The following is a 24,735-nucleotide window of genomic DNA, read 5'->3' as shown; positions in this document are numbered from 1 at the left end:
GACTGAGAAACATATTGCTTCCTAAAATGCATTACCTGGTATTTTCCACCCCAAACCACATATACTGTTATTTCTTTGTTTTTTGATTGTTTGTTTGTTTGCCCCTTAATGGAGGCACTGCTTATTGAACCCAGGATCTTGTACATAAGAGTATTTATCAACAGCATTTTGGAACACATAACAGAAGCCACAAGAGTATGGATTATACAGATGACATGAAAATTTATTCCTTCTAGGGATTGAAAAACCTCTGACTGAAAGAATGGCAAAAATAAACTTTTGCAAAAATACAATAAGATTGTCTCTTTTGTACTTTTTATACCAGAATATTAAATTATATTTGTTTTACTTATACCACTGAATTACAATTTAAAACAAAAATTCCCCCCTTTGGGATTTCTTAAATTTGATTGATTATATAAATAAAATTTTATTTTATAAATATTTACAATTTATTTATTAACATTCCAAATAAACTGATATTTATTTTTCTCATATTTTGAATATACAGCTACTTATTTTAAAGAACACAGATAAATACATACTTCCATTTCCGAATCAAATTATGTTTAATTTTAATAACAAATGATATTGAAATTGTTACACATTTTCTGTAGAGGTTTTACACAAATTTCACTTTAACTTCCAAAACTTTAAAATTATTTTTTTTGCATTATTTATTCTCTGTTCACCAATCTAGTATAAATTTGTGTACAAAAGTATGGAGAATGGTTTTATTTCATAGACCCCAAAATTATATTATTTAAAAAGATTTTGTGGGGATAATATTTGCAGATCACACTATAAAAATAAGCAACATTTATGTTTCATTTTAACTGGATGAATGAGAAGTAAACACTGGCGGAATTTTACACTTGGGTTGCTGGGATACCAGTCGTATTGTGATGACACAGCTACTCAGGTTGAGAACCATTGTGATTGCCTAGCAGTTTATCTGTGCAGGCTTGCCAAATCAGCATTTGAACCTGCAGTGCTCAAAATCATGCAGATTATAAAAGTAGCTGTAGAAAAAGTTATTTGAGATGACACATGTTTCTTCAGAAATTCAAGATGTGTCTCATAAAGATGGACCAACTGTTTCAGGTAACTCTGGTAGATCTCTATTGTGTGATCAAACATTCTCTGGGGACTTGGACTTAAGGTCTATGATTGAAGAAAATGCTTTTCAGACTTTGTCTGAAGAATCTTTGATAAAAAGACCATGTTACACACATTGTGTCTCAGAACCAGATGAAGATAATGATTTTCGTTCTCTGAGATTTCCAAGAAAACTCTGGAAAATGGCTAGGAGTGACCAATATCAATCCATCTGGTGGGATGATAATGGATCTTCCATAGTGATTGATGAAGATGTCTTTAAGAAGGTAGTTTTGGAAAGAAAGGCCCCTTTCAGAATATTTAAACTGGAAGTATGAAAAGTTTAGTTAGACAGCTTAACCTTTATGGGTTTAGTAAAGTGAGGCAGAATTTTCAAAGATCTGCTTGTCTAGCTGACTTTCTGGCACAAGGAAAAGAAGTCTCTGTTTTAAGCAAGGTATTCAGAAATTTTAGTAACCACTTGGTAACTTATATATGAAAATTTATGTTGTACATCAGTCTATGGTAATATATATTTAAAGCTAGATTTTGAAAACTGTATAAAATTACCAAGTCTTAAATTCTTTATTTTTTCTAAAAATGAGGACAGTGCCATATGTATTCAAGATTCAGAGAAACTTTGCTTGCAACTATGAATCTTATCAGAAATCTATATAAAGGTATTAAAGCTGCTTGTGAAAAGTGGCATTCACAGTTACTGCAAATGCTAACTTCTTTAATTTGATGACTATACTACTTATATGTGTATTTTACAAATAAGGAAATTTAAAAAATAGCAATGTTCATATTTTCATGATATTATCTGTGCATTGTAAATGTGAAATCTGATGTTTTATACGTTAGGCTTATTGTAGTCTTGTATTTTGGTTTAAAATATTACTAAAATTTTTCACTTTGATTGTAGCTGCAGATCTACCATAATTCAAATTTTAAACGAGTCTTTCCCCAGGTTTTAATCAGAATAAAAAGAAGAGTTGGGATTAAAAATGCCTCTCTGGTATCTTCATTGTCTTAAGATTTCAATAAGAAGCACTTTATTGCAGGGGGTAATGTGGATACTCATAATTCTGGTTTTGTGGCTGACACTAGTGGAGAAAGTGCATTTTTACCTTTTGCAAAATTAAAAATGCCTCTAATTAGAAAGCCCTCTACTAGCCACATAATTGGTGATAAAACTACCCCGATCAGCGGTGATTTTTCTGGTCCATCAGACCACCAGAACAAATTGCAGTAGATCAGCATGCTATTTTAAATCAGTTGAACATTGTCCACTGGCACACTCAAAGCAGATACACTGAAGCAAATGACCTTATTATGAAGTTCATTAAAACCAAAAATTCTACTTCTCAGAACACCATCTTGTCTCCAATGCAGAGTAATTATTTTGGACTGATGGTGGAGCCTTCTGCTTTTCCAAATGGATATCACAACATATCTGCCAAAGAAGGTCGTTTTTCTAAACTTCAACCAGGGAGCAATGCACGGTTTCCAGTGACAATGACAGCTTATACATCAGCTACCTCTCTTTCAAGGCCAACTCATCAGCCAACTTCACTTTATGAACGTCATCCTAATTACAAAGGATCTACCAGAGGACTACCAGTTTATGCAGGATAACAAAGATTAAAATTGATGTTGGCAAATGTTGACAGATATCTGCAATTTTCTTATTTGAACAAGAAGCATAGATGTGTACCTGTATTAACCTTATTTTTTTAAATTAGGTTAAGATTAAATGGGAGACTAAATTAACATTTAAGTTAAAAAGAGATATTTGATTGATATGATCATTTGATGGAAAAATATGGGAGTAAATTTAAATACTTTCTTGTAAGGAGGAAGAGAAAATGGAAGAATTTGGAAAAAGACTAAAACATGGAGAGAGGGAAAATTGCTAAGTGGTCTCCTGTTCATCCTGGAAAGTATTAAAAGGGTTTATAGGATAGGCTGGAACAGGAGATAAATGCAGGAACCGGCCCAGGGATCATGGTCTCTATTATGTCATCCCTGGAATCATAAAGGTCACATGATGTAGTCTCAGATGGCACATTCAGCATGTGGTAGAATTTAAGAAGTAATTTTATCTATGGTCTTCTTTGTGCTGTTTTCAAAGCATTAAAATTGGTGCTTTCATTTCCTGCCCTCAAGAGTCTACATTATATTTTCAAGTCAATACTTTATGTTGCTTTTATATTCAAGCCAAAGACAAGCTTACGTCCTCAGGGTGGCATTTAATGCCTTTCCAACTCTAAGCACACAAACTCATCTTGGTTTAGTCATTTCTTTATAAATCTGGCATCTCACTACCTTGGTATATCTTTATGTTTCACTGTATCTGGAAATATATCCAAGCAAACGATTGTCAACTATGTTAGCTGCAACCTCACCACTTTTACTCCAGCTCATCCTTGGATTTTGAGTGTCCTCCTTTTATCTACTTAGACTTTCCCTGTCTCAGCACAGAAACCACCTCCTCCAGATGTTTTCAGTCTATCCCCCTTTCCTTGTTTAACTTGGATACCAGCACAGTAAGCACAACACATGTCACAGGATGCATTTTTGTATTAAGTGAATGAAAAACACATGTTGACTTTAAGCAATATCTACTTCCCTGAAACAAGAAAACTCTCATGGTTTTCAAACTATTTCGTTATGGTCTTCACCGCAAACTAGATCTTTCATAGCCCAAGGACAAGTCAATCAAGACAGTAAGTGGAGTTAGGTACAGGAGACAAAGTAATATTTACTTCTTAATTCATGCCTGCAGAGGCATAAAGCAATCCATTCACATTTGCTGGATTTGTTCCTGTCTCTTCATCACCCACCCACCACAAAACAGCTGAATCTCTTCCCCATACCAATAACTATAGTGACTTATTATTAATATACTTCTTAGAATCAGAGCTTTGTCCAGAAGAGACAGTGCCTTTGCAAACATTTAATGTAGGTTTATACACACCAAATAAGTTGTGCCCTTTCTAACCTTCACAAAGTAAGTATCTAAGTGGTAATATCCCCTTGGTTGTGGTTCTTGTATTCAGTAACCAAATTGCAATCTAAATTATGTGGACTAGAAGGAGGTGAGGGTGGTGGAATTAAAAATTTTCCAACTGCAAGAATACCAAATTTCTGCAGATATTAGGAAATATAAAATATTCATGGAAGACTTTGACTATTTCCCACTAATTTTAAATAAAAGGTGAAGCATATTCAGAATGTGAAATGCCCTGAAATGCTGGAAAAATTGTAGGCAAGTTCAGGGATCCTAAGGCCTTTACTCACAATGATGCAGCTAGTGTCATCTGATAAGACTGAAATGGTAACATTGTGTCTGAAAATGTGTCTCCATTTGTGAAGAAAGCCTTTGATAATCTGGAGAATGGGCAAATTGGCCAGGGTAATCTCTAACAACATCCTGTAAATATGACCTTCACCAAGAGAATAAAAGAGCCCACTTGCAGCAGGAGAACTGTGTCTGGAGAGCAGTGGTGTTTCCTACAACAGAAACATCACGGTTTTAAATTTGTCAGCTCAACTCTGATGGTGGCTATGTTGTTGCTTACATTAGCAGTCTGGGGTTCAGATGGGCTGGTTCAGCAGCTAATTTCCAGCTCTCTTATCAGACAGTGGGTCTTAGCGTGATCATCTTAACAAGGTTCTATACTGATAAGTCAAAGGCTACAGTTTACTTTCAAAATTAGAAATTCTAAGGAAGAATATTATTTGTTTGTCCATCTGTAGTTTTCTACCTGAGAAAAGCTAGAATATTGGCCAATGTCAAAAGTTGGCTCGTGCTTTGAAAATTATACTCTGAGCTCTGCCCAATGAATTCTTCCCATTAAATACTACAAATCTCTCTACCACTGTGTGTGTGTGAAGATGGATTGTTAAGCAGTAACTAAGTTTGTCTTAGTTGAGTCATCAGTGAATTATTCCTCTGCACCTGTCAGAATGTCTGTGAGATAAGAGTTTCATTGAACCACCAGATTTTCTTCAGATTAGGGAGAGGTAGATTATATTTTTCCCTGTATACTAATTGTTACCTGTTCATTGAATCCAGAGCTGATGCTAGGGCCAAGCCACTGAATCCTTGAATTGGACTGAGGCATATACATTCTGCAGCCCCCAGAGCCCAGCACTGGACTGTGTCTTCTTTTTAATTTAAACTTATGTTTAAGTTTTTTTTTTTTAATTCTCATTGTTGACACAACTTACTTTGGCTTTGAACACCCGTTGACTAATTTATAGGGACTGAATCACTGACTTATTCCCGTTCACCTTGAAATTGCAATAAACTTTTTTCCTTGTACTACCTGGAATACAGTGAGCATGGTCATCATTTTGAGAGCAGTCCTCAGTCCTAGTAATGCAGAAATTTGCACTTCTTGGACCAGCACTTGAGCAAGAATATTTGTTGTGGATCTGAGGGGTTATCCTCACATACCCTAATGCAACCATGAGAAAACACCACATTGTTATCCAAAATCAAGCCTTTGTCAGTATTGCATTCCCATTGCAAAACAGTTAAGAATTGTAGGAGTCCTTAGATTTTACCATGCTGAGATTTTTAGCAACCTAGCATAATCATTTCTTACAGATGCTGTCGGGGAGATGAGACCATTGGTCACAGACATTGAACTTTATCACTCAGAGCAGGAGCAGCCAGTTTTAAATTTGTATCCATTCCCTAATATCAGATGAATACACAGAGTGAAATTTTGATACCTAAAGAAGCAGTGGGCTGTTAACATGAAGAAAGCTTAAAGCATGGTAAAATCCTAATTTTATTAGTATCTTTATGTATAATTTATTTGAATCACTTATTTATTAGTATCTTTACCTAGGATAAGTATATCATGACTCAAGTTTACTTGCTGCAAAACGAATCATGAAAAATGTCATGGGAAATCATGACTTTTGAATTTCCATTTTTACTTCCGCTTTTATTGACATATAATTGGCATAAAACATTGTGTAAGTTTAGGTGCACAGGATATTGATTTGATTTATAAGTATTAAGAAATAAATATCATAGCAAGTTTAGGGAGAATTCATTATCTTATTTAGATACAATTTTAAAGAAATACAATTTGTCTTTTGGTTGTGATGAGAAATCTTATGGTCTACCCACTTAACAACATTAATATAGAACATAAAGCAGTATTAATTGTAATTTTCATGTTATTGCGGGGCATCCCTAGAACAGGTTTATTTTACGGCTAGAGTTTTTTAGCTTTTGAGTGCATTAATCAATTTCTCCTTTCCCAAATACTGCCTTTGTTAACTACAAATCAAATTGTTTTTTCTATAAGTGTGTTTGTTTGTTTTTGAAGTGCACTTTAATCTATAACTCTGTGTGAGTTTCTCTTACATAACATAATTTTTGCTATTTTTAATACATTTCAAACTGATCAAAAGATAAATCTAGTTTTGATAGTTGCTATTTAAAGATATTTCATAGTTATTGACTCTTCCCCACACAGTAAATTTCTTGTCCCTGATATTTTAATTTGCAACTGGAAAAATTTCTCTCTTAATTTTTCTCAACTATTTGTTTTTCTTCACCACATTTCCCTCCTTCATTTGAGCAACCTGTTGCTTTCTATATATATAACTTCTTTTCTGTTTTGTTATGTTCATTTCTTTAAATTCCAAATATGAATAAAACTTTTCTGCATTTGTCCTCCTGTGTCTGAGTTCTTTCACCTAACATATTACACTCTTGGTCTACACATTTGTTGCAAATGACAAGAACTTATTCTTTTTATAGCTGAGTAATAACCCATTGTATTTTTATGGGTATGAGTGCATATATATATATATAAGTTTAGTGTGCGTATATATATAAATATAGATAAATCTGCAGTTAATAGTTGGGTAGATATATATACTATAAACACACATTTTCTTTATCCATCATCTATTGAAAAGCAATTAATTTTCTTTTATAGCCTGGCTATTGTAAATAATGCCACAGTGAATATAGGGTTGAATTTATCTTTTCTGATTTGTGTTTTCATTTTCTTGGAATAAGTATCTAGTTATGGAAATGTTGGTTCATATTTTATTTTTAATTTTTAGATAAAATTCCATACTGTTTTCCACAGAAGCAGCACAAATTTAAATTCACTCAAGCAGTGCAGCAGGGTGATTTTTCTTACATCCTCACCAATATTTATATTTGTTACCTTTTTGATCATAGTCATTCTGACAGGAGTGGCATAATATCTCATTGAGTTATGGTCTTGCTTTTTTCTCATGGTTAGTCATGTTGACCATTTTCATGTGCCTGTTGATTACCTTTCCCCCACTGTATATTCATTTTTTTGTAATGGGCTAAATGACCATAACTGTCTGATTTCACTGTTAGGCATTCTGTTGTATTCCATTATTCTGTTTGTTTTGTGCCTCTACCATATTCATTACTGTAGATTTGTATTATAATTTAAAATCAGGGACAGTGTTACATCCTCTTTGTTCTTTGTCAAAGTTGTTTGTGTTTTAAGTTTGTTCATTATCTTTTCTTTTGTTTTTCTTTGTGACTTCAACTCTTTTGTGTTTACATGTAAATGTAATAATTATTTTTTATGTGTCTGAAAATGCCATTTTTATTTTGAAAAGCACTGAATTTAATTTGTGTATTTTCTTGGCTAGTACTGTCATTTAAACAATATTTTTCTTCTAATCTATGAGCACAGTATATCCTTTCATCTGTTTTCATTATCTTCAATTTCTGTTATAAATATTTTATAGTTTTCTGAGTACAGGTTTTTCAACCTCCTTGGTTGTACACATTTCTTGAGTTTTTTTTTGTAATGCAACTGTAAATGAGACAGTTCCCTCACTTTCTGTATCTGTTAGCTTGTTGTTAGTGTGTAGAAATGCAAGATTTCTGTATGTTAATTTTACATTCTGAAATTTTACCAAATGCATTGAAAAGCACTCATAGCATTGTGGTGCCTTTTTAGGATTTCTGTTTAAGTATTTCATCTGCAAGCAGACACTTGTACTCCTTTTCAGAAATACCTATATTTTATTTACTTTTATTTTGGATAGCTATGGCTAGAATTTCCAATAATATACTGAATAACAGTGGCAAGTGTGAACATTCTTGACTTCTTCCTGCTCTAACAGCAGATGCTTTCAGCTTTTAATCAGTGAGTGTCATGATAGCTGAGTTCTTGTCATATGCAACCTTAAATGTGTTGAGGTATGTATCCTCATATCCATTTTGAGGAGAAATATAATCATAAATAGATACTGAATTTGTCAAAACATTTTATGACACTTTTGAGGTTACCATATAATTTTTATTTTTCAATTTGTTAGTTTGGTGTATCATATTGATAAATTTCTGGGTGATGAATCACTTTTGCATCCCTGGGATAAAAGGGACTTAATCATACTGTATAATCCCTTTAATGTTTTGTTTGCTTTGCTAATATTTATTGATCATTTTTGCATGTATGCTTCTCAGTTGTATTTAAACTGTAATTTTATGAAATATTTGTTCCTGTTTTAATAATAGTGTTATACAGAATGGTGGGGTAGGAAGCCTTCTTTCCTTTGCAAATTTTTGGAATTCTCTGAAAAGTATAGGTGATAGCTCTTCTCTATATGTTTGGCAGAAATCACCTGTGAAACTGTCAAGGCCTGGAATTTTGTTTCATGGGAGACTTTTTTTAATTACTTATTCAATTTCATTAGTGATAATCAGTTAATATTTTCTATTTCTCATTCCATTCTGGATATAAGGTCTTTCTAGGAAATTGTCCATTTCTTCGAGGGATTCCATTTTAATTGGCATATAGTTTGTTGTATCATCTTATGATGCTTTCTGTTATTTTGACATAAGCTGTAACTTCTCATTTATTTTGCAGCATTTTAACCTGCACTCTCTTTTTTGCTCATGAGTCTCATTAAATTTTATCAGTTTTATTTATCTTTCAAAGGCCACTATGTAGTTTCTTTAGATATTTCTACTTTTAATCTTTATTTTATGTATTTATGTTGTGATCTTTCAGCTATCTTTCTTTCTACTAACAAGTTTGTTTATTATTTTGCTACATCCTTTGTAAGATTATGTTATAAGAGAGAGATATTTCTTATTTGTATAAGTGGCATTGTTTTGCTCTAAGCATCCCTATTAATACTGCTTTTGCTATATCACATGAACTTTGTTTTTGTTGTTATATTTCTTTTTGTATTTTTTCTTTGATTTATGCAGCAATCCATTGGTTGTTTAATGTTGTATGATTTATCCTCCATACTTTACAATTTTTCTCATGTTTTTCTTTTTAGTAAATTTCTGTTCTCACAGAATCCATATGTTTCTTCACAAAACAAGGAGAATAATAATAAAATTTACACTAAATTCTGAAAGGCACAAATTTTCAAAAATTATCCTTGAAAAATTAACAATGCTGTGAGTATTATCCTCCCTGACTTTAGAACATACTACAAAGCTACAGTAATCAAAACATCAAAATATATCACCAATAGAGTCACATAATCAATGGAAGAAAATAAAGGGTCCAAAAATAAACACACACACATATGGTCAATTAGTCTATAATGAAGGTGACAAGGGTATACAATGGAAAAAAGGCAGTCTCTTCAACAAGTAGTTTTGGGAAAACTGGAAATTACATGTAAAAGTTAGATGTAAGAGCAATTCCTTCCATAGAATAAAAAATAAAATAGAAATGGATTAATTTCCTAAATGTAAAACCTGAAACTATACAATCTCTGAAGAAGAACAAGAGCAGAAGTGCCTTTGTGATAAATCTTTGCAATATGTATTTTTATTTGTCTACTAAGCAACAAAAAAAGGAAAACTAACAATAACTGTTTTTAATTATCCTGAGGAAAAAATAGATGTAATATATGATACAGTGATTCCACTTCTTGTATAATTGTGAAATGCAAAATCTTTTGCAGAGCAAAGGAAATCTTCAGCAGGACTTATGACAACACGTAGAATAGAAGGAATAGTTTCAGACTATGAAACCAACAAGGTGTTAATATCCATAATGTATATATAGCATATTAAACTCATTATTTAAAAAACAAAGACCACAACTTAAAAACAGTTGTAGGATCTTCATGGAAACTTTTCAAAAACATACATGTGGATGATTTTCATGACATAAAAAGAAACATAACGTTGCTATTCATTAGGAAACCATAAATCAATACCAGAATGAAATATAATGTCACAGCAACCAAAATGGCTATTAAAAAAAGTCTTCAAATGACAAACATTAGTATGAATGTCAATAAAAGGGAACCCAGGTACGCTGTTGGTGGAAATATAAATTGATGCCTCCACTATTATAAAAGTGTGGACAGTGCTAAGAAAACTAGAAATAGAAACATTATATGTAGCCACAATTCCAGTTTTTGTTATAAATCTGAAAAAAATGTAAACATTAACTTTAAAGGCTATATTACCCCCAAAGTTCTTAACATCATCATTTATAATAGCCAAGGATAGAAGCACAAATCAACTGCCCATCAACAGATGATTGGCTGAAGTAGATGTGAGATATAGATAACATAATAAATACTTAGTCATTGTCATATCAAAAAATAAAATTCTGCCATTTGGAACAATGTGACTGGAGCCAGATAGTGTTGCACATAGCAAAATAAGTCATACAGAGAAAAACACTCTATGTTACCACTTTCGTGAGGAAACTAAAGATATAAGAGAAATAATCATAAAAAAATAGAAACAGACTCACATATATATGTGTAGTGTACCAAGTAGTGGTTTCCACTGGGGACAGGGAAGGAGGATGTGGAAGACAGAAATATGCAAGGTACTAGTTATAAACTAGAGAACCATCAGGGCTATATTTAGAGCACAGAGAAATATTTTAATAATTTAAATGATTTTAAAGAGATTATAGGCATATATTATACTAAAATGTGCATGCATGTGGGAAAAAATTGAAGAAAAATCCCAGGAATAACAAAATATTTTGTAGTACTCTGATATTAAGGGAGGTGATTTGTTCACTTTCTTTACTGTTCTCATAATGTCCTTATTAGAATTTAAGGTTTTAAACGTTAAAGTATATTCTTTGAAAAGAGTGACATGTTTCAACTATTTCTGTCTCTCCCCTTTAATCTACACTCAGTGAAACGATCACATCTCAAGAAAAATAACTACAACACAAAACAATACTCCAGAACACATGTGTACAGCTGACGTTTGGTGGGCTAAAACACATAAAGGTGGCTGAACTGAGGGAAGAGCAGAGTTTGTGCCTGCGACCAAGGACAACTTACTAGGGTATCTGAGCCCAGAGTTTCAGAGTTCCCAGTAGAAACAGGGTCTCATTGTTTCACACAGCATCAGCCTCCAACTGCACCAGTACTAATGGTTACAGGTAACTTGGAGGGAGCCAAATTGGAGACAGAATTTCCAACTTTTTGACACTCAGACATTCATGACACTCTCCCTACTTCCCATTCACAGTGGTGGAGACAATGTACCTTACAACATTCTACATGGCAAAGGCAGTTGCCTGATTCCAAATACCCACCTGTCTTTACACCTTTCCTCAATGTGTGCACTGATTCTTAAGGGATATCAGATAAAAGGAAGGGTTCATCGGCCAAGTGACAACAGTGGCATTAACTACCAAAGAAGTGAAAGAAGTGACAATGTAAGCAATCTTTTATCCAGACAGTAGCGACTGGAATGTGCCATTTTGAAATATTTTCAGAGGTAGCTAAGATAAGCAAAACCAAATATTGTGCAATATTGCAAACTACCAGAAAACAAAAGCAAGGACTCCAAAACCCAATCTGTTTTTTAGTGTCATCAGAGCAATAATTTACCAGGTCCATGATCAATCACAGTAACATTATAGGGCACACACACACACAGATACACACGCACAGACACTGACACAGACAAAGACACACATGCACAGGCAAATGCACACACACATACACACACACACTCAAACATCAACACTGCAGCAAACAAATTTAAAGTCATGGAATATTGCCGTATAACTAATAGAGAATCCAAAGAGATGCCATACAAAAACTGAATATAAAAAACAAAACTCAGAAAGCAGTTTAGTGAGCTCAGGAATAAAATAAATGTTGATAAGGTATACATTACCTAAGGGACCGAAACTATGAAACAACCAAACATTATTAGAGGACCAGATGAACTTAATAAGTGATATGAAGAATGCAACAGAAAGCATTGGAAGAAGACTGCCTTGTGGAAGAGATATTAGCAAAGTCACCAATACAAAACAAGAAATGATAGGAGAGGGCAGAGATTCAAGATATTAAAATGTGAGGAAATTCTACTATAGCCATCAGACTTCTTCAGGAAGTGCACATTAGAGTGAAATCCTGGGGGGAGAAGAAAGTTAGAAGGCAGCTGATGGTATATTTAAAGTTGTTATTGTTGATAACTTTCTGAACCTGGGTAAGGAACTGATATACAATTCCGTGAGCCAACAAAACACCAATAACTTTAAGACAATGAGACCTTCTTCAAGATACGTCATATGCAAATTGGCAAGTTAATGACAGAGTAAAATTTTAAAATCAGCCAAGAAAAGTTATGTTAATCTACATAGAAACCCCCATCAGGCTATCAGCAGATTGCTGAGCAGAAAACATACGCCGAGGGTAATTAAAAAGACATTTTCAAACTATTGAAATAAGAAATCTCCCACCCAAGTACACTCTAACTTGCACAGTTATCACTTATATGTAAAGTGAAAATAAAGACTTTATCAGACAAAGAAACATGAATGAGATGTAAAAAACAAAACCGAGACACCTTACAAGAGGTTCAGGAAAGAGCTATTCTAAGAAAAATAAAATGCAAATATATGCATAATATTGAACAAAATACTAAGCAGAGACCATGAGAAAGTTGCAACAGTTTCTTTCGGTGTGTTTTTAAATGCTTCTATTTTATATGATATAAAGAGAGAAAAATAGTAATTCACTTGCAATAAATATAGGTACATCAATCTGGTAACATGTTCACAACAGAAATAGAAATAATTTGAGTCAGTATTCATAAAAGGTAAAGAGTAAAATTGAAACAATATTAAAGGAAGATGCTATCAGCAGAAAAAGGACTAAATTATACATGAGATGTTTTATTTTTAATTGAAGTACAGTAGATGTACTATATTGTGTAGTTTCAGATGTACAGCATAGTGACTCCAACCACTTTTTAGATTAGATTGCATTATAAATTATTACAATAATTGTAACATACAATTATTTTAAGTTATTGCTTGTAATTCCCTGATCTATACAGATTATCCTTGATGCTTATCTCCTTTTTGTATACTACTTTTTATCTGTCAGTGTCCTACCATTAAATTGTCTTTCCCTTCTCCTTTGGTAAACATAAATTATTTCCCATATCTTTCAGTCTCCTTCAGTCTTGTCTAACTAATCTCTCTATCCCTCTACCCTCTATCTATCTATCTATCTATCTATCTATCTATCTATCTATCTATCTAACTGTGTATCTATCTGTCTATCTATCATGTGTCTATTTATCTATCCTTCTATGTATCTACTTATCTGTCATCTATCAACAGATAGCTATATATAGATGTACACATATATTTGGTATTCTTTAGATTCCACATATTGATCATATTATATACTTTTGTCTTTGTCTAAGTTACTTCACTAAACACAATATTTACTAGGTCCATTCATGATGCTGAAATAGCCATGTGTTATACTTTTTCATGGCTAATAATATTCCATTGCATATTTCTAGAATCATCATTTCTTCTTAAGTCCATAGTCTACAGTGCACACTTGGATTGCTTCCCTGTCTTGCATATTATAAACAGTGCAGTTGTGAAGATTGGTTTTACTCAATTTAGGGTTTCTTCTCCAGATATTTCCTAGGAGAGGTGTTACTGTTTCATATGGTAGTTCTGTTTTAGGTGTTAAAAAAATCTGAATATTGTTTTCCAAAGGAGTTCTACCAATTTACATTCCTACCAAGAGTATACAAGTGATTTGTTTCTTCCAAATCATCTCCAACAGTTTCTATTTTTTGACATTTTGATAATAGCCATTTGACCAGTGTGAAGTGATACCTCATTGTGGTTTTGACCTGCTATTAACTAATAATTAGTAATGTTGAGCAATTTTATCACTAGCATGTTACTCATCTGTAGGTTTTCTTTGGAAAAATATTAACTCAAGTACTCTGCTCTTTTTTTGATTGCGTTTTTGTTTTTCACATTAAGTTGTGTAATCTAAATCCATGTTACATCTATTAACTTGCATCTATTATCCCCTGATCACTTGCATTATTTGCAAATATGTTCTCCAATTACACAGGCAGTGTTCTCATTTCATTCAAATTGTCCTTAGCTGTGCAGAAGTTTTCAAGTTTATTTAGGCCTCACTTGCTTTTTTTTGCTTTTATTTCTTTTGCCTTAGGAGACTGATACAAGAAAATATTCCTATGATATATATCCAATAGTGTATCACCTAGATCCCCTTCTAGAAGTTATACAGTATCAGGTCTTACATTTAGGTCCTTAATACACTTGGAGTTTATTTTTGTATACGATGTCAGGGAATGCTCTCATTTCACTGTTTTACATGTAGATGTCCAGCTTTCCAAACACCATCCATTGACAAGACTGTCTTTCCTCCATTGTGTAGTCTTGCCTCATTTATCATTGATTCAGTGCTCATAGGTGTGTGGAATTATTTCTAGGCTCTCTATCTGATTTTATTGATTATATCTCTGTGCCAATGCCATGCTGATTTTATTACTGTAGCTTTGTACTATAGTAAGGACTCTGGGAGGTTTATTCCTCCAGATTTGTTGTCTTTACTCAAGATCATTTTGACAATTTTTAATGGCTTCATGTAAAACTTAGAGTTATTTATTTTCTGGTTCTGTGGGAAATACTACAGCTTCATAACAGGAATTGCACTAAATCTGTAGGCTTCTTTGTGCATTTCGGCCATGTTAACAATATTAACTCCTTCAATCCAAGAGCACAAGACATCTTTCCATTTCTTTGAATCATTTTTAATTTCTTTGTCAATGTTTTTTAATTTTCAGTGTTTAGATCTTTCATATATGTGGTTATATTTATTCCAAGGTATTCGGGGGAATGGGATTTTAAATAGTATTGCTTTCAACGTCCATTTTAGGGTATCTCATGATTAACGTGTAGAAATGCAAGAGACAAATTTACATTAATCTTGTACCCTGCTCCCTTGTTGAAATAATTTATTGTTGATGTTAGTCTGTGTGGAGAACTTAGGACTCTATGTAGATTGTTATGTCATCAGTACTGGTGCCAATTTTGCTCTTTCTTTCCATTTTGCATTTCTTTTTCTTCTTTTTCTTTCCTTTTCCTTTCTTCTTTTACTATGGAATAGCAGTGCTGAGAGTAAAAATCCTTGTCTTATTCCAGAATTTACCCAGAATGTTTTCAGCTTTTCCCCTAAGTATTATAAATTGTTATAAGTGGCCTATATTATGTTGAGAGATGTTCCCATTTTACTCTCTTTCATGAGAGTTCTGATCATGAATGTATGTTGAATTTTGTCTAATGCTTTTTCTGTGTGTATTGACATGGTCCTGTGAATTTTGTACTTCCTTTATAAAATATGTGTCATGCTGATTTACTTGTGTATGTTGAACCATCCCTGTGACTCTGGACGGAAACCAACTGATCATCGTGTATAATCCTTTCTATGTATTGCTGGATTAATTTGTTGATGTTCTGTTGAGAATTTTTTAATGTATATTCCTCAAGGATATTGGCTTTACATTTTCATTTCTTTTTCTGGTAGTGTCTTTGACTGGTTTTGTTATCATGTTATTTGTGGCCTCATAGAATAACTTTGGGAATTTTCCTTCCTAATACATTTTTTGAAATAGTTGAGAGGAAAGAGGTTTTAGTGAAGGCATCCAGGCATTTTGTTCAAAGGATGATTTTAAAACTATAGATTTTATTTAAATTATGCTGATTGCTCTTTTCAAGTTTTCAGTTTTCTTTTTATTCAGTGTTGACAGGCTGTAGAGTTTAAAGAAATTTGTCCATTTCTTTAAGGTCATCCAGTTAGTTGTCACGTAACTGCTCAGAGTGATTTCATAATCTTTGTTTGCATTTCTGTACTATCAGAAATTATTTCTAATATTTCATTTCTTATTTTGCTTGGGTCGACTCTGTATTTCTTTATAAACCTGGTTAAATGTTTATCAATTTGTTAATATTTTTAAGAAAAATAACTGTTGATTTTATGAATTTTTATTTAATTTTTAATTTATTTATTTTCAACCTAATCATTAAAGATTACTCACTCTACTGCCTTTGCGTTTTGTTTATTATTATATCCATTTATTTTGGGTGGTTAACATTATCCTTTGTGTGAGTTTTTTCTTTTTCCTTGTAGAAGGCCTCAATTGTTCTAAACTTCCTTGTTAGATTTGCCTTTGCTGCATCCCATATATTTGATGAAGCTCTGTTTTCAATGTAATTTGTCTCCATGTATGATTTTATTACCTCTTTGATTTCATCATTGAACTTGTTTTATTTTATTTTTTAAAGGATGAGGTTTAATCTCATATTTGAGCTTACCCTCTTCTTCTTTCTAGAGTTGATGCATATTTCCATAATTTGAGATGAATTGGCCATCAGAATAGTGAGGTGTTCAACACATCTACTATTATAGTTTTATAATGAATTAATTCCTTCATGTCTAATATTTCTTTTTATTCTTAGGATCTACTGTGTTGGGTCCATATATAATGTAATGAGTGTAATACTGTATTTTTATATTGATCTCTTTTTTATTTATAAACTCATATTTAACTTTCACTGTGGCCCTTATTTTAAAATGTATTTTGTATGAGTTGATCACTGCAAACTGCACTTTCTTGTCATTTCCATGAAACATCTTTTCCATCTATTTACTGGTTGTGTTTAACTTCCACCATAAAGTGAGACTTTTTGTGGGGGATGTGAAAATGGTGGAGCAGAAGGATGCTCGTAGCTCACCCTTTCCCACAAATGCATCAAGACTCACATTCACAGACCTACTCAATTAACCAGAGAACCTGCAGTACTCTGATAGAATATTGTCCTCTTCAAAAGATAAAGTTGCAAAAAATCTGGTAAAAGAAAATGAATTAAGAAGAAAAGGCAAAACAGATTGGGGCAGGTCCCAAAAGATAAAGATGCAAAAAATCTGGTAGAAGAAAATGAATTAAGAAGAAAAGGCAAAACATATTGGGACAGGTCCCAAAAGATAAAGATGCAAAAAATCTGGAAGAAGACAATGAAGAAAGAAAGAAGAAAAGGCAAAACAGATTGGGACAGGTCCCACAGTGAGGGAGCAGCAAAGAAGGACTGGTGCTCATTCACTGAGTTTCCCCTCTCCAACTGAGAGGTCGGCAGGATGAAGGAGGAGCCTCCAAGAATTGAACCTCTATAGATTATAAGTTGACTGACAGTACTAAGATAAACAGGGACAGAGGATCTCTATGACACCAAGCCCAAGAGGCAACCTGGCAGCTGGGGTCAGGGCCATGCTTCCCGACCTGGGTGGAAAATGATGATGGCTGCACTGAGGCAGCCAGGGGGAACGGAGGGGGCTGTGTGCCATTGCTGTGGTTGCACAGGGCAAAACAACCTGGGCCCTCCATTAAACAACAGGGCAGGCTAGCCCTGTGAGGGGAAAGGTGCATTCCGAATCTCTGAAAATCCACAAATTATCTAGGACAAGAGACCTGGGGCTCAGACACAGCCACCAAAGCCTCTGATGCTTTGCACCCTGGCAGCAGTGAGAGCAAAACCTCCATTCACTCCTAAGGACTTAGCAGCCTTAAGCGCCAGATGGGGACTTGTCTACAGCCTGAGACATATAAGATCTTTCTGTCTTATTTCCTCAGAGAACTTGCTCTGCCAAGGCAATCAAGGAGCTGGGTTTTGGCCCAGACCAGTGACAGGGCACATAGCAGAGGAGAGACCATCACCCTGAGGGGGCTGATGGCCTGCCAAATTTTGGGCTGTAATGCAGTCCCTGACCATGTGGCTGGGAGAGGGTTGATGAACACTACTGCCTGTTCAGTCTGAAACATGTGACTGAGGTATCAGTCAGGGCAATGACAAGACAGCTCACAGTAAAGAGAGCTGCTCTGGAACCAGTTTTGGGAGTAGGAGTGATCTGCTTGCCGACAGGACCTGGGAGCTGCACAGATGTGGACCCCAATGGAGGGTTTCTGGAAAAAGCAAGCTGAGCTTCCAAACCATGATGAATACAGAAAGAGTTCACATTAACAGTACACAGTATCCAGGACACTCTGACCATCCCCTTGTTTTAATCTGTTTTTACCTGTTTCAATTCCTATTACCATATTAATATTTATTTCTTAGACAATTATATATACCCCCTTTTAAATCCCATTGAAATTTATAAAAATATTTTTATTATTATTATTTTTCAAAACTCTGCTTCAACTTGCTCTTCTATTATGTATTATACAAAGTTTTCAAACATTTATTACCACTTCTTTAAAATTCTTTGTCTCCCTCTTTCTTTTTTCTCTTTTTTAGTTGTATTACTACATAGGCATTAGGTAGATAAACTCCGTTAGGACCACAGTAGATAACATATACTCCATCACAGTGTCAGAGAGGTAGGAGCAAGATAAAGAAGCAGACAAACCATTCCCAATTAAAAGAACAAGAGAAATCCCCTGAAAGAGTGATCAGTGAAATAGACATCAATAGCCTACTAGATCAAGATTTCAAAAGAGGTGTGATCAAATTACTGGAGGAAATAAAAGATAGTGTTTAGAGATGTAAAATATGTTAAAAATGAAATGGAAGCTATAAAGAAGAGCCGAGTAGAATAAGTAAATCCATTGACTGAGATGAGGAATGATCTAAAGGGGTCGCAAAGCTGACTAGATAATGCAGAGGAATGAATTAGTGACCTAGAAGACAGGACAATAGAAAGCACCCAATCAGAATAGCTACAAGAGAAACATCAAGAATCAGATTAAAAAAGCACAAGATACATATGGGTTAATAGAAAGCATGCCAAACTTGGTGTGGTAGAAGTCCCAGAAGGGGAGGGATGATCAAAGTGCATTGCAAAGGTGTTTGAAAAATCATGACTGAGAACTTCCCAAACTTAAAGAAGGGATCAGATATCCAAGTACAGGAAGCTCAGTGGGTCCCAAACAGGAAGAACTCAAATAAACTCACAGCAAGACATATAATTAAGATGGCCAGAGTCAAGGATAAAGAAATTATCCTAAAGGCAGCAAGTGAATCTCAAACAGAGAGATACAAGGGAATCCCCATAAGGCTCACAGCTGATTTCACAACACAAATACTACAGAACAGAAGGGAGTGGCAAGATATATTCAAACTCCTGAATGAAAAAAAAATGATATACCCATGGATACTTTAACCAGCAAGGCTATCCTCTATGGTAGAAGGAGACATAAAAAATTTCACAGACAAGAAAAAGCTACAAGAGTTTAGCAACACTAGACCCATGCTAAAAGAAATATTGAAAGCCTACTCTAAAAAGAAAAGCAGCAGGATGCTACAGAAATGTGAAACTCACAGCTGGAAAGGTGATAACTCATAAACTACAAATAAAATAAACACAAAATTTTAAAACAAGACATAGAAATCATTGACAGTGGGAGAGGGAGGCAGGAAAATAGAGAATTTCTTTGGGGGGGTCTTTCCTTTTAAAATATTTTGTTCTCAGTAGGATGTATTTGAGATCATGTTACTATCAGTTTAATAAAATCAATTATACTAATGTTCTAATAGACTATATAAAAGTGCAAAAACAAGACAAAAACATATTCAGGGAGTCACTAAAATTAAATAATTTTCATGATAATATAAAGAAAAATGACCAAACCAAAAAAGGAAGATCAAATGAACAAAGAGGAAATACCAAATCAACTTCAAAGATAAGGCGAAAATGGCAATAAACACAAACATATCATCGATATATTAAATGTTAATGGACTAAATGTTCTAGTCAATGTCATTGAGTGGCAGGCTGGATAGTATAGCAAGAACCTTCAATATGCTGCATACAAGAGACCCACCTCAGCGAGAAGGAAAAATATAGATTGAAAGTGAAAGGATGGAAAAGGGTATTCCATACAAATGGAAAAGCCAAAAAAGCAGTTGTTGCAGTACTGACTTCAGACAAAAGACACTAAAACAAAGGCCACAAAGAAAGATAAAGAAGGATATTTTATAATGATTGATGGAGTGATACAGATGAGGATATCACACCCTTTAATACACAGGCAACAAATAGAGGACTACCTAAGTACATGAAATAATTAATGACAGATATAAAGGGGGATAGTGATGGGAATCTAATCATTGTTGGAGATTTCAAAACTACAGTAACATCACTGGACAGATCATCGAGATAGAAAATAAATTAAACAACAGAGAAGTTAAATGATACAATAGAAATATTACACTTGGTGGATATTTTCAGAGCATTGCACCCCCCACAAAATAGTACATACAATCTTTTCAAGTGCACGTGGACATTTTCCAGGATTCATGATATACTTGGGCACAAAAGAAACCTCAGCAACTTTAAGAAGATAAAAATTACCTCAAGCATCTTTACTGACCACAATGTCATGAAGCTAGAAATCAACAACAGAGAAACAAAGGAGAACAAAAGGAAAACATGGGGATTAAACAATATGTTATTAAAAAAATATGGGTCAAAAAAGAAATCAATGCTGAAATGAAAATATACCTTGAGACAAAAGAAAATGAAAGCAAAACCACACAAAATTTATGGGACACAGCAAAAGCAGTGTTGAGAGGTGAGGTTATAGCAATACAGGCCTTTCTCAGAAAAGAAGAACAACCACAAATAAACAATTTAACCCATCAGGAGAATGAACTAGAAAAAGGAGAAAAAAAAAAAACCTAAAGGCAGCAGAAGGAAGGAAATCATCAATATTGGGGAGGAAATAAATAAAATAGAGTTTAAAAAGACCATAGGAAAAATTCAACCAATCCAAAGGCTGGCTTTTTGAAAAAGTAAGTAAAATCGACAAACCTCCGGCCAAACTCAAAAACAAGAAAAGAGAGAAAGCACAAATTGCCAAAATATGAAAGGAGAAGGTAGAATTTACAATTAATAAATACAGAATATCATATGAGAATATTATGAAAACTATATTAAACCAAACTGGATAACCTAGAGGAGATGGACAAGTTTCTGGAAACATACTGTCCATCAAGACTGAATCAAGAAGTAACTGACCACTTCAACAAACTGAGCACTAGAAATGAAATCAAAATAACAATATAAAACCTCCCTACAAATAACAGTCCAGGACCGGACGGCTTCACTACAGAATTCTACCAAACATGCATAGAAGAACTCATACCAGTCCTTCTCAAACTCTTCCAGAAAATTGAAAAAGAAGGAATACTCTCAAAGTCATTCTATGAAGCCACAATCACCCTGATACCACAATCAGGCAAAGACAATACGAAACAAAACAATTATAAGCCAATATCACTGATGAACACAGACGCCAATATCCTCACCAAAATAGTAGCGAAAAGAACCCAAAAACACAGAAAAAATATTATGCATCATGACCAAGTGGGGATCATGCCAGAGACACAGGGGTGGTCCAACATATGCAAATTAATCAATGTAATACAGCACATCAACAAGAGAAAGGACCAAAACCACATGATAATCTCAATAGATGCAGGAAAAGCATTTGATAAAATTCAACACACACTTATGATAAAAAATGTCACAAATTGGGCATAGAGGCAACATATCTCAGCATCATAAGAGCTATAGATTACAAACCTACAGCCAGCATTGTACTGAATGGTGAGAAAGTCAAAATCTTCACACTAAAATCTGGGACAGTAAAAGGATGGACACTATCACCATTCCGACTCGACATAGACTGGGAAGACCTAGCCACAGTAATCAAACAAGAGAAAGAGGTAAAAGGAATGCAAATTTGAAAGTAAGTGGTAAAAGTCTCACTATATGTAGAAAATATGTTACTATATATAGAAAACCGTACAAAATCCAGACAAAAACTACTACAGCTGATCGAAGAATTCAGCAATGTAGCAGGTTACAAGATTAAGTTTAAAAAATCAGTGGCATTTCTTAACGCTAACAATTCAGATAATACTATAGAACTGCAGTCAACATGACAGCATTGTATTGGTAGGAAATTATACATATAGGCCAATGGAACTGAATTGAGAGCCCAGAAATAATCCCACCAACTTTTGGTCAATTAATCTTTGACAAAGGAGGCAAGAAAATACAATGGAAGAGAGACTGTCCCTTCAGCAACTGGTGTTGGGAAAACTGGACAGCGGCATGTAAATCAATGAAGCTAGAACACTCCCAATGAAGGTAGAACACCATACACAAAATAAACTCAGAATGGAACAAAGACTTATACATAATACAAGATACAATAAACTTCCTAATGGAAAATATAGGCAAAAGAGTATCTGACATACGTCTCATAAATTTTCTTGAAGAAAAAATAAAAGCAAGGATAAACAAATGAGACTTAATGAAGCTTACAAGCTTCTGCACAGCAAAGAAACTGGAAGTAAAACAAAAAAAAACTTACAGAATGGAAAAAATTCTGAATATGAAACCGACAAAGACTTGATCTCCAGAGTATATAAGCAGCTCATTCAACTGAATAAGAAAAAATAAATCACCCAATGCAAAAACTGGCAGAAGACCTAAACAAGAAATTTTCCAAGGAAGACATACAAATGATCAAAAGGCACATCAGAAAATGCTCAATATCACTGATTGTCAGAGAAATGCAAATCAAAACTACAATGAGGTATCACCTCACACCAGTCAGAATGGCCACCATTCATAAATCCACAATGACAAATGCTGGAGAGGCTGTGGAGAAAAGGGAATCCTCCTTCACTGCTGGCGGCAATGCAGATTGGTCTGGCAAGGGTGGAAAACAGGATGAAGATTACTCAAAAACCTAGGAATAGACTTACCATATGACCCAGGAAACCCACTCCTGGCCATAAATCATGAAGGAACCCTAGTTCAGGATGACACCTGCACATCAATGTTCATAGCCAGCACTATTTACAATAGCCAAGACATGGAAACAGCCTAAATATCCATCGACATTTGACTAGATAAAGAAGAGGTGGTATATTTATACAACGGGATACTGGTCAGCCATATAAAGCGAAAACATAACGCCATTTTCAGCAACATGGATGGTCCAGGAGAAAATCAGTCTAAGTGAAGTAAGCCAGAAAGAGAAAAAAATATACCATATTAGATGGCTCATCAGTGGAATCAAAAAACAAAACAAAACAAGACAAAAAAAGGACAAATACAGAACAGCAATAGACTCGCAGACATAGAATACTAGCTTTTGTTAGCCAAGGGGGCGGGGTGTCTGAAGGGATAGACTGGGAGGTCTAAATTGTAGAATAGATAAACAGGAATGTACTTTATAGCACAGGGAAATATATAAAAGTTCTTACGGAAGCCCACAGTGGAAAAAATGGGACAAAAAATGTATATTTGTTCATTGTAACTGCAAAACTGTGCTCTACACTGGGATTGGAGGCAGTTTGTAAAATGACAGTAAATCAATAAAGAAAATTTAAAAAAATTAAAAAACATGTTCCTAAATATTACAGGTGTAAATATACATTAGAGAGAAAAAGAAAACTATGAAAAAAGTGCCGTAAAACCGAAGATTTTTTGGTTTTTTTTAAGATAAACAAAATAAAAAAGCCTCTAGGTACGTGCATCATGAAGAATAGAGAGATGCCCCAAAGAAATTAAGTAAGATATAAAAGATGAGAAATAACAATTGTTACCTCAGATATACAAAAAAGGGATCATTTTGTCAACACTTACATTCGAATAATCTTGACAAATTTGAAGAAATAGACAAATGTCTAGAAAGAGACAGAAATAAGGAGAAACAAATAATTTGAACAAACTGCTTTCTAGATGAAAGAATCTGCATTTAAAAAAATCGTTAAATAGAAGTGCAGATTTTTTTTACATTTTTTATGGATTCATAATCATTTTACAGTGTTGTGTCAAATTCAAGTGTTCAGCACAATTTTTCAGTCATTCATGGACATATACACACTCATTGTCACTTTTTTTCTCTGTGATTTATCATAACATTTTGTGTATATTTCCCTGTGCTATACAGTGTAATCTTGTTTATCTATTCTACAATTTTGAAATCCCAGTCTATCCCTTCCCACCCTCTACCCCCCCCGGTAACCACAAGTATGTATTCTCTGTCCATGAGTCTATTTCTGTCCTGTATTTATTCTTTGTCTTTGTTTGTTTGTTTGTTTTTGTTTTTTAGATTCCACATATGAGCAATCTCATATGGTATTTTTCTTTCTATTTCTGGCTTACTTCACTTAGAATGATATTCTCTAGGAGCATCCATGTTGCTGCAAATGGCATTATGTTGTCGGTTTTTATGGCTGAGTAGTATTCCATTGTATAAATATACCGCCTCTTCTTTATCCA

The 24,735-nt window shown here is 34.0% G+C and overlaps 1 long non-coding RNA gene across 1 annotated transcript; it reads left to right on the top strand.

Moving 5' to 3' along the window:
• Nucleotides 1-909: 909 nt before the first annotated feature.
• On the top strand, nucleotides 910-2,766 carry LOC140693229 (uncharacterized). The gene is made up of 2 exons (XR_012068953.1): nucleotides 910-1,104; nucleotides 2,494-2,766. It is a non-coding gene; the product is annotated as an uncharacterized lncRNA (long non-coding RNA).
• Nucleotides 2,767-24,735: the final 21,969 nt, after the last annotated feature.

This window comes from Vicugna pacos, unplaced genomic scaffold (genome assembly GCF_048564905.1).
Source record: "Vicugna pacos unplaced genomic scaffold, VicPac4 scaffold_19, whole genome shotgun sequence".
Taxonomy (NCBI): Eukaryota; Metazoa; Chordata; class Mammalia; order Artiodactyla; family Camelidae; genus Vicugna; species Vicugna pacos.
This window is presented reverse-complemented; position numbering and strand designations above follow the sequence as displayed.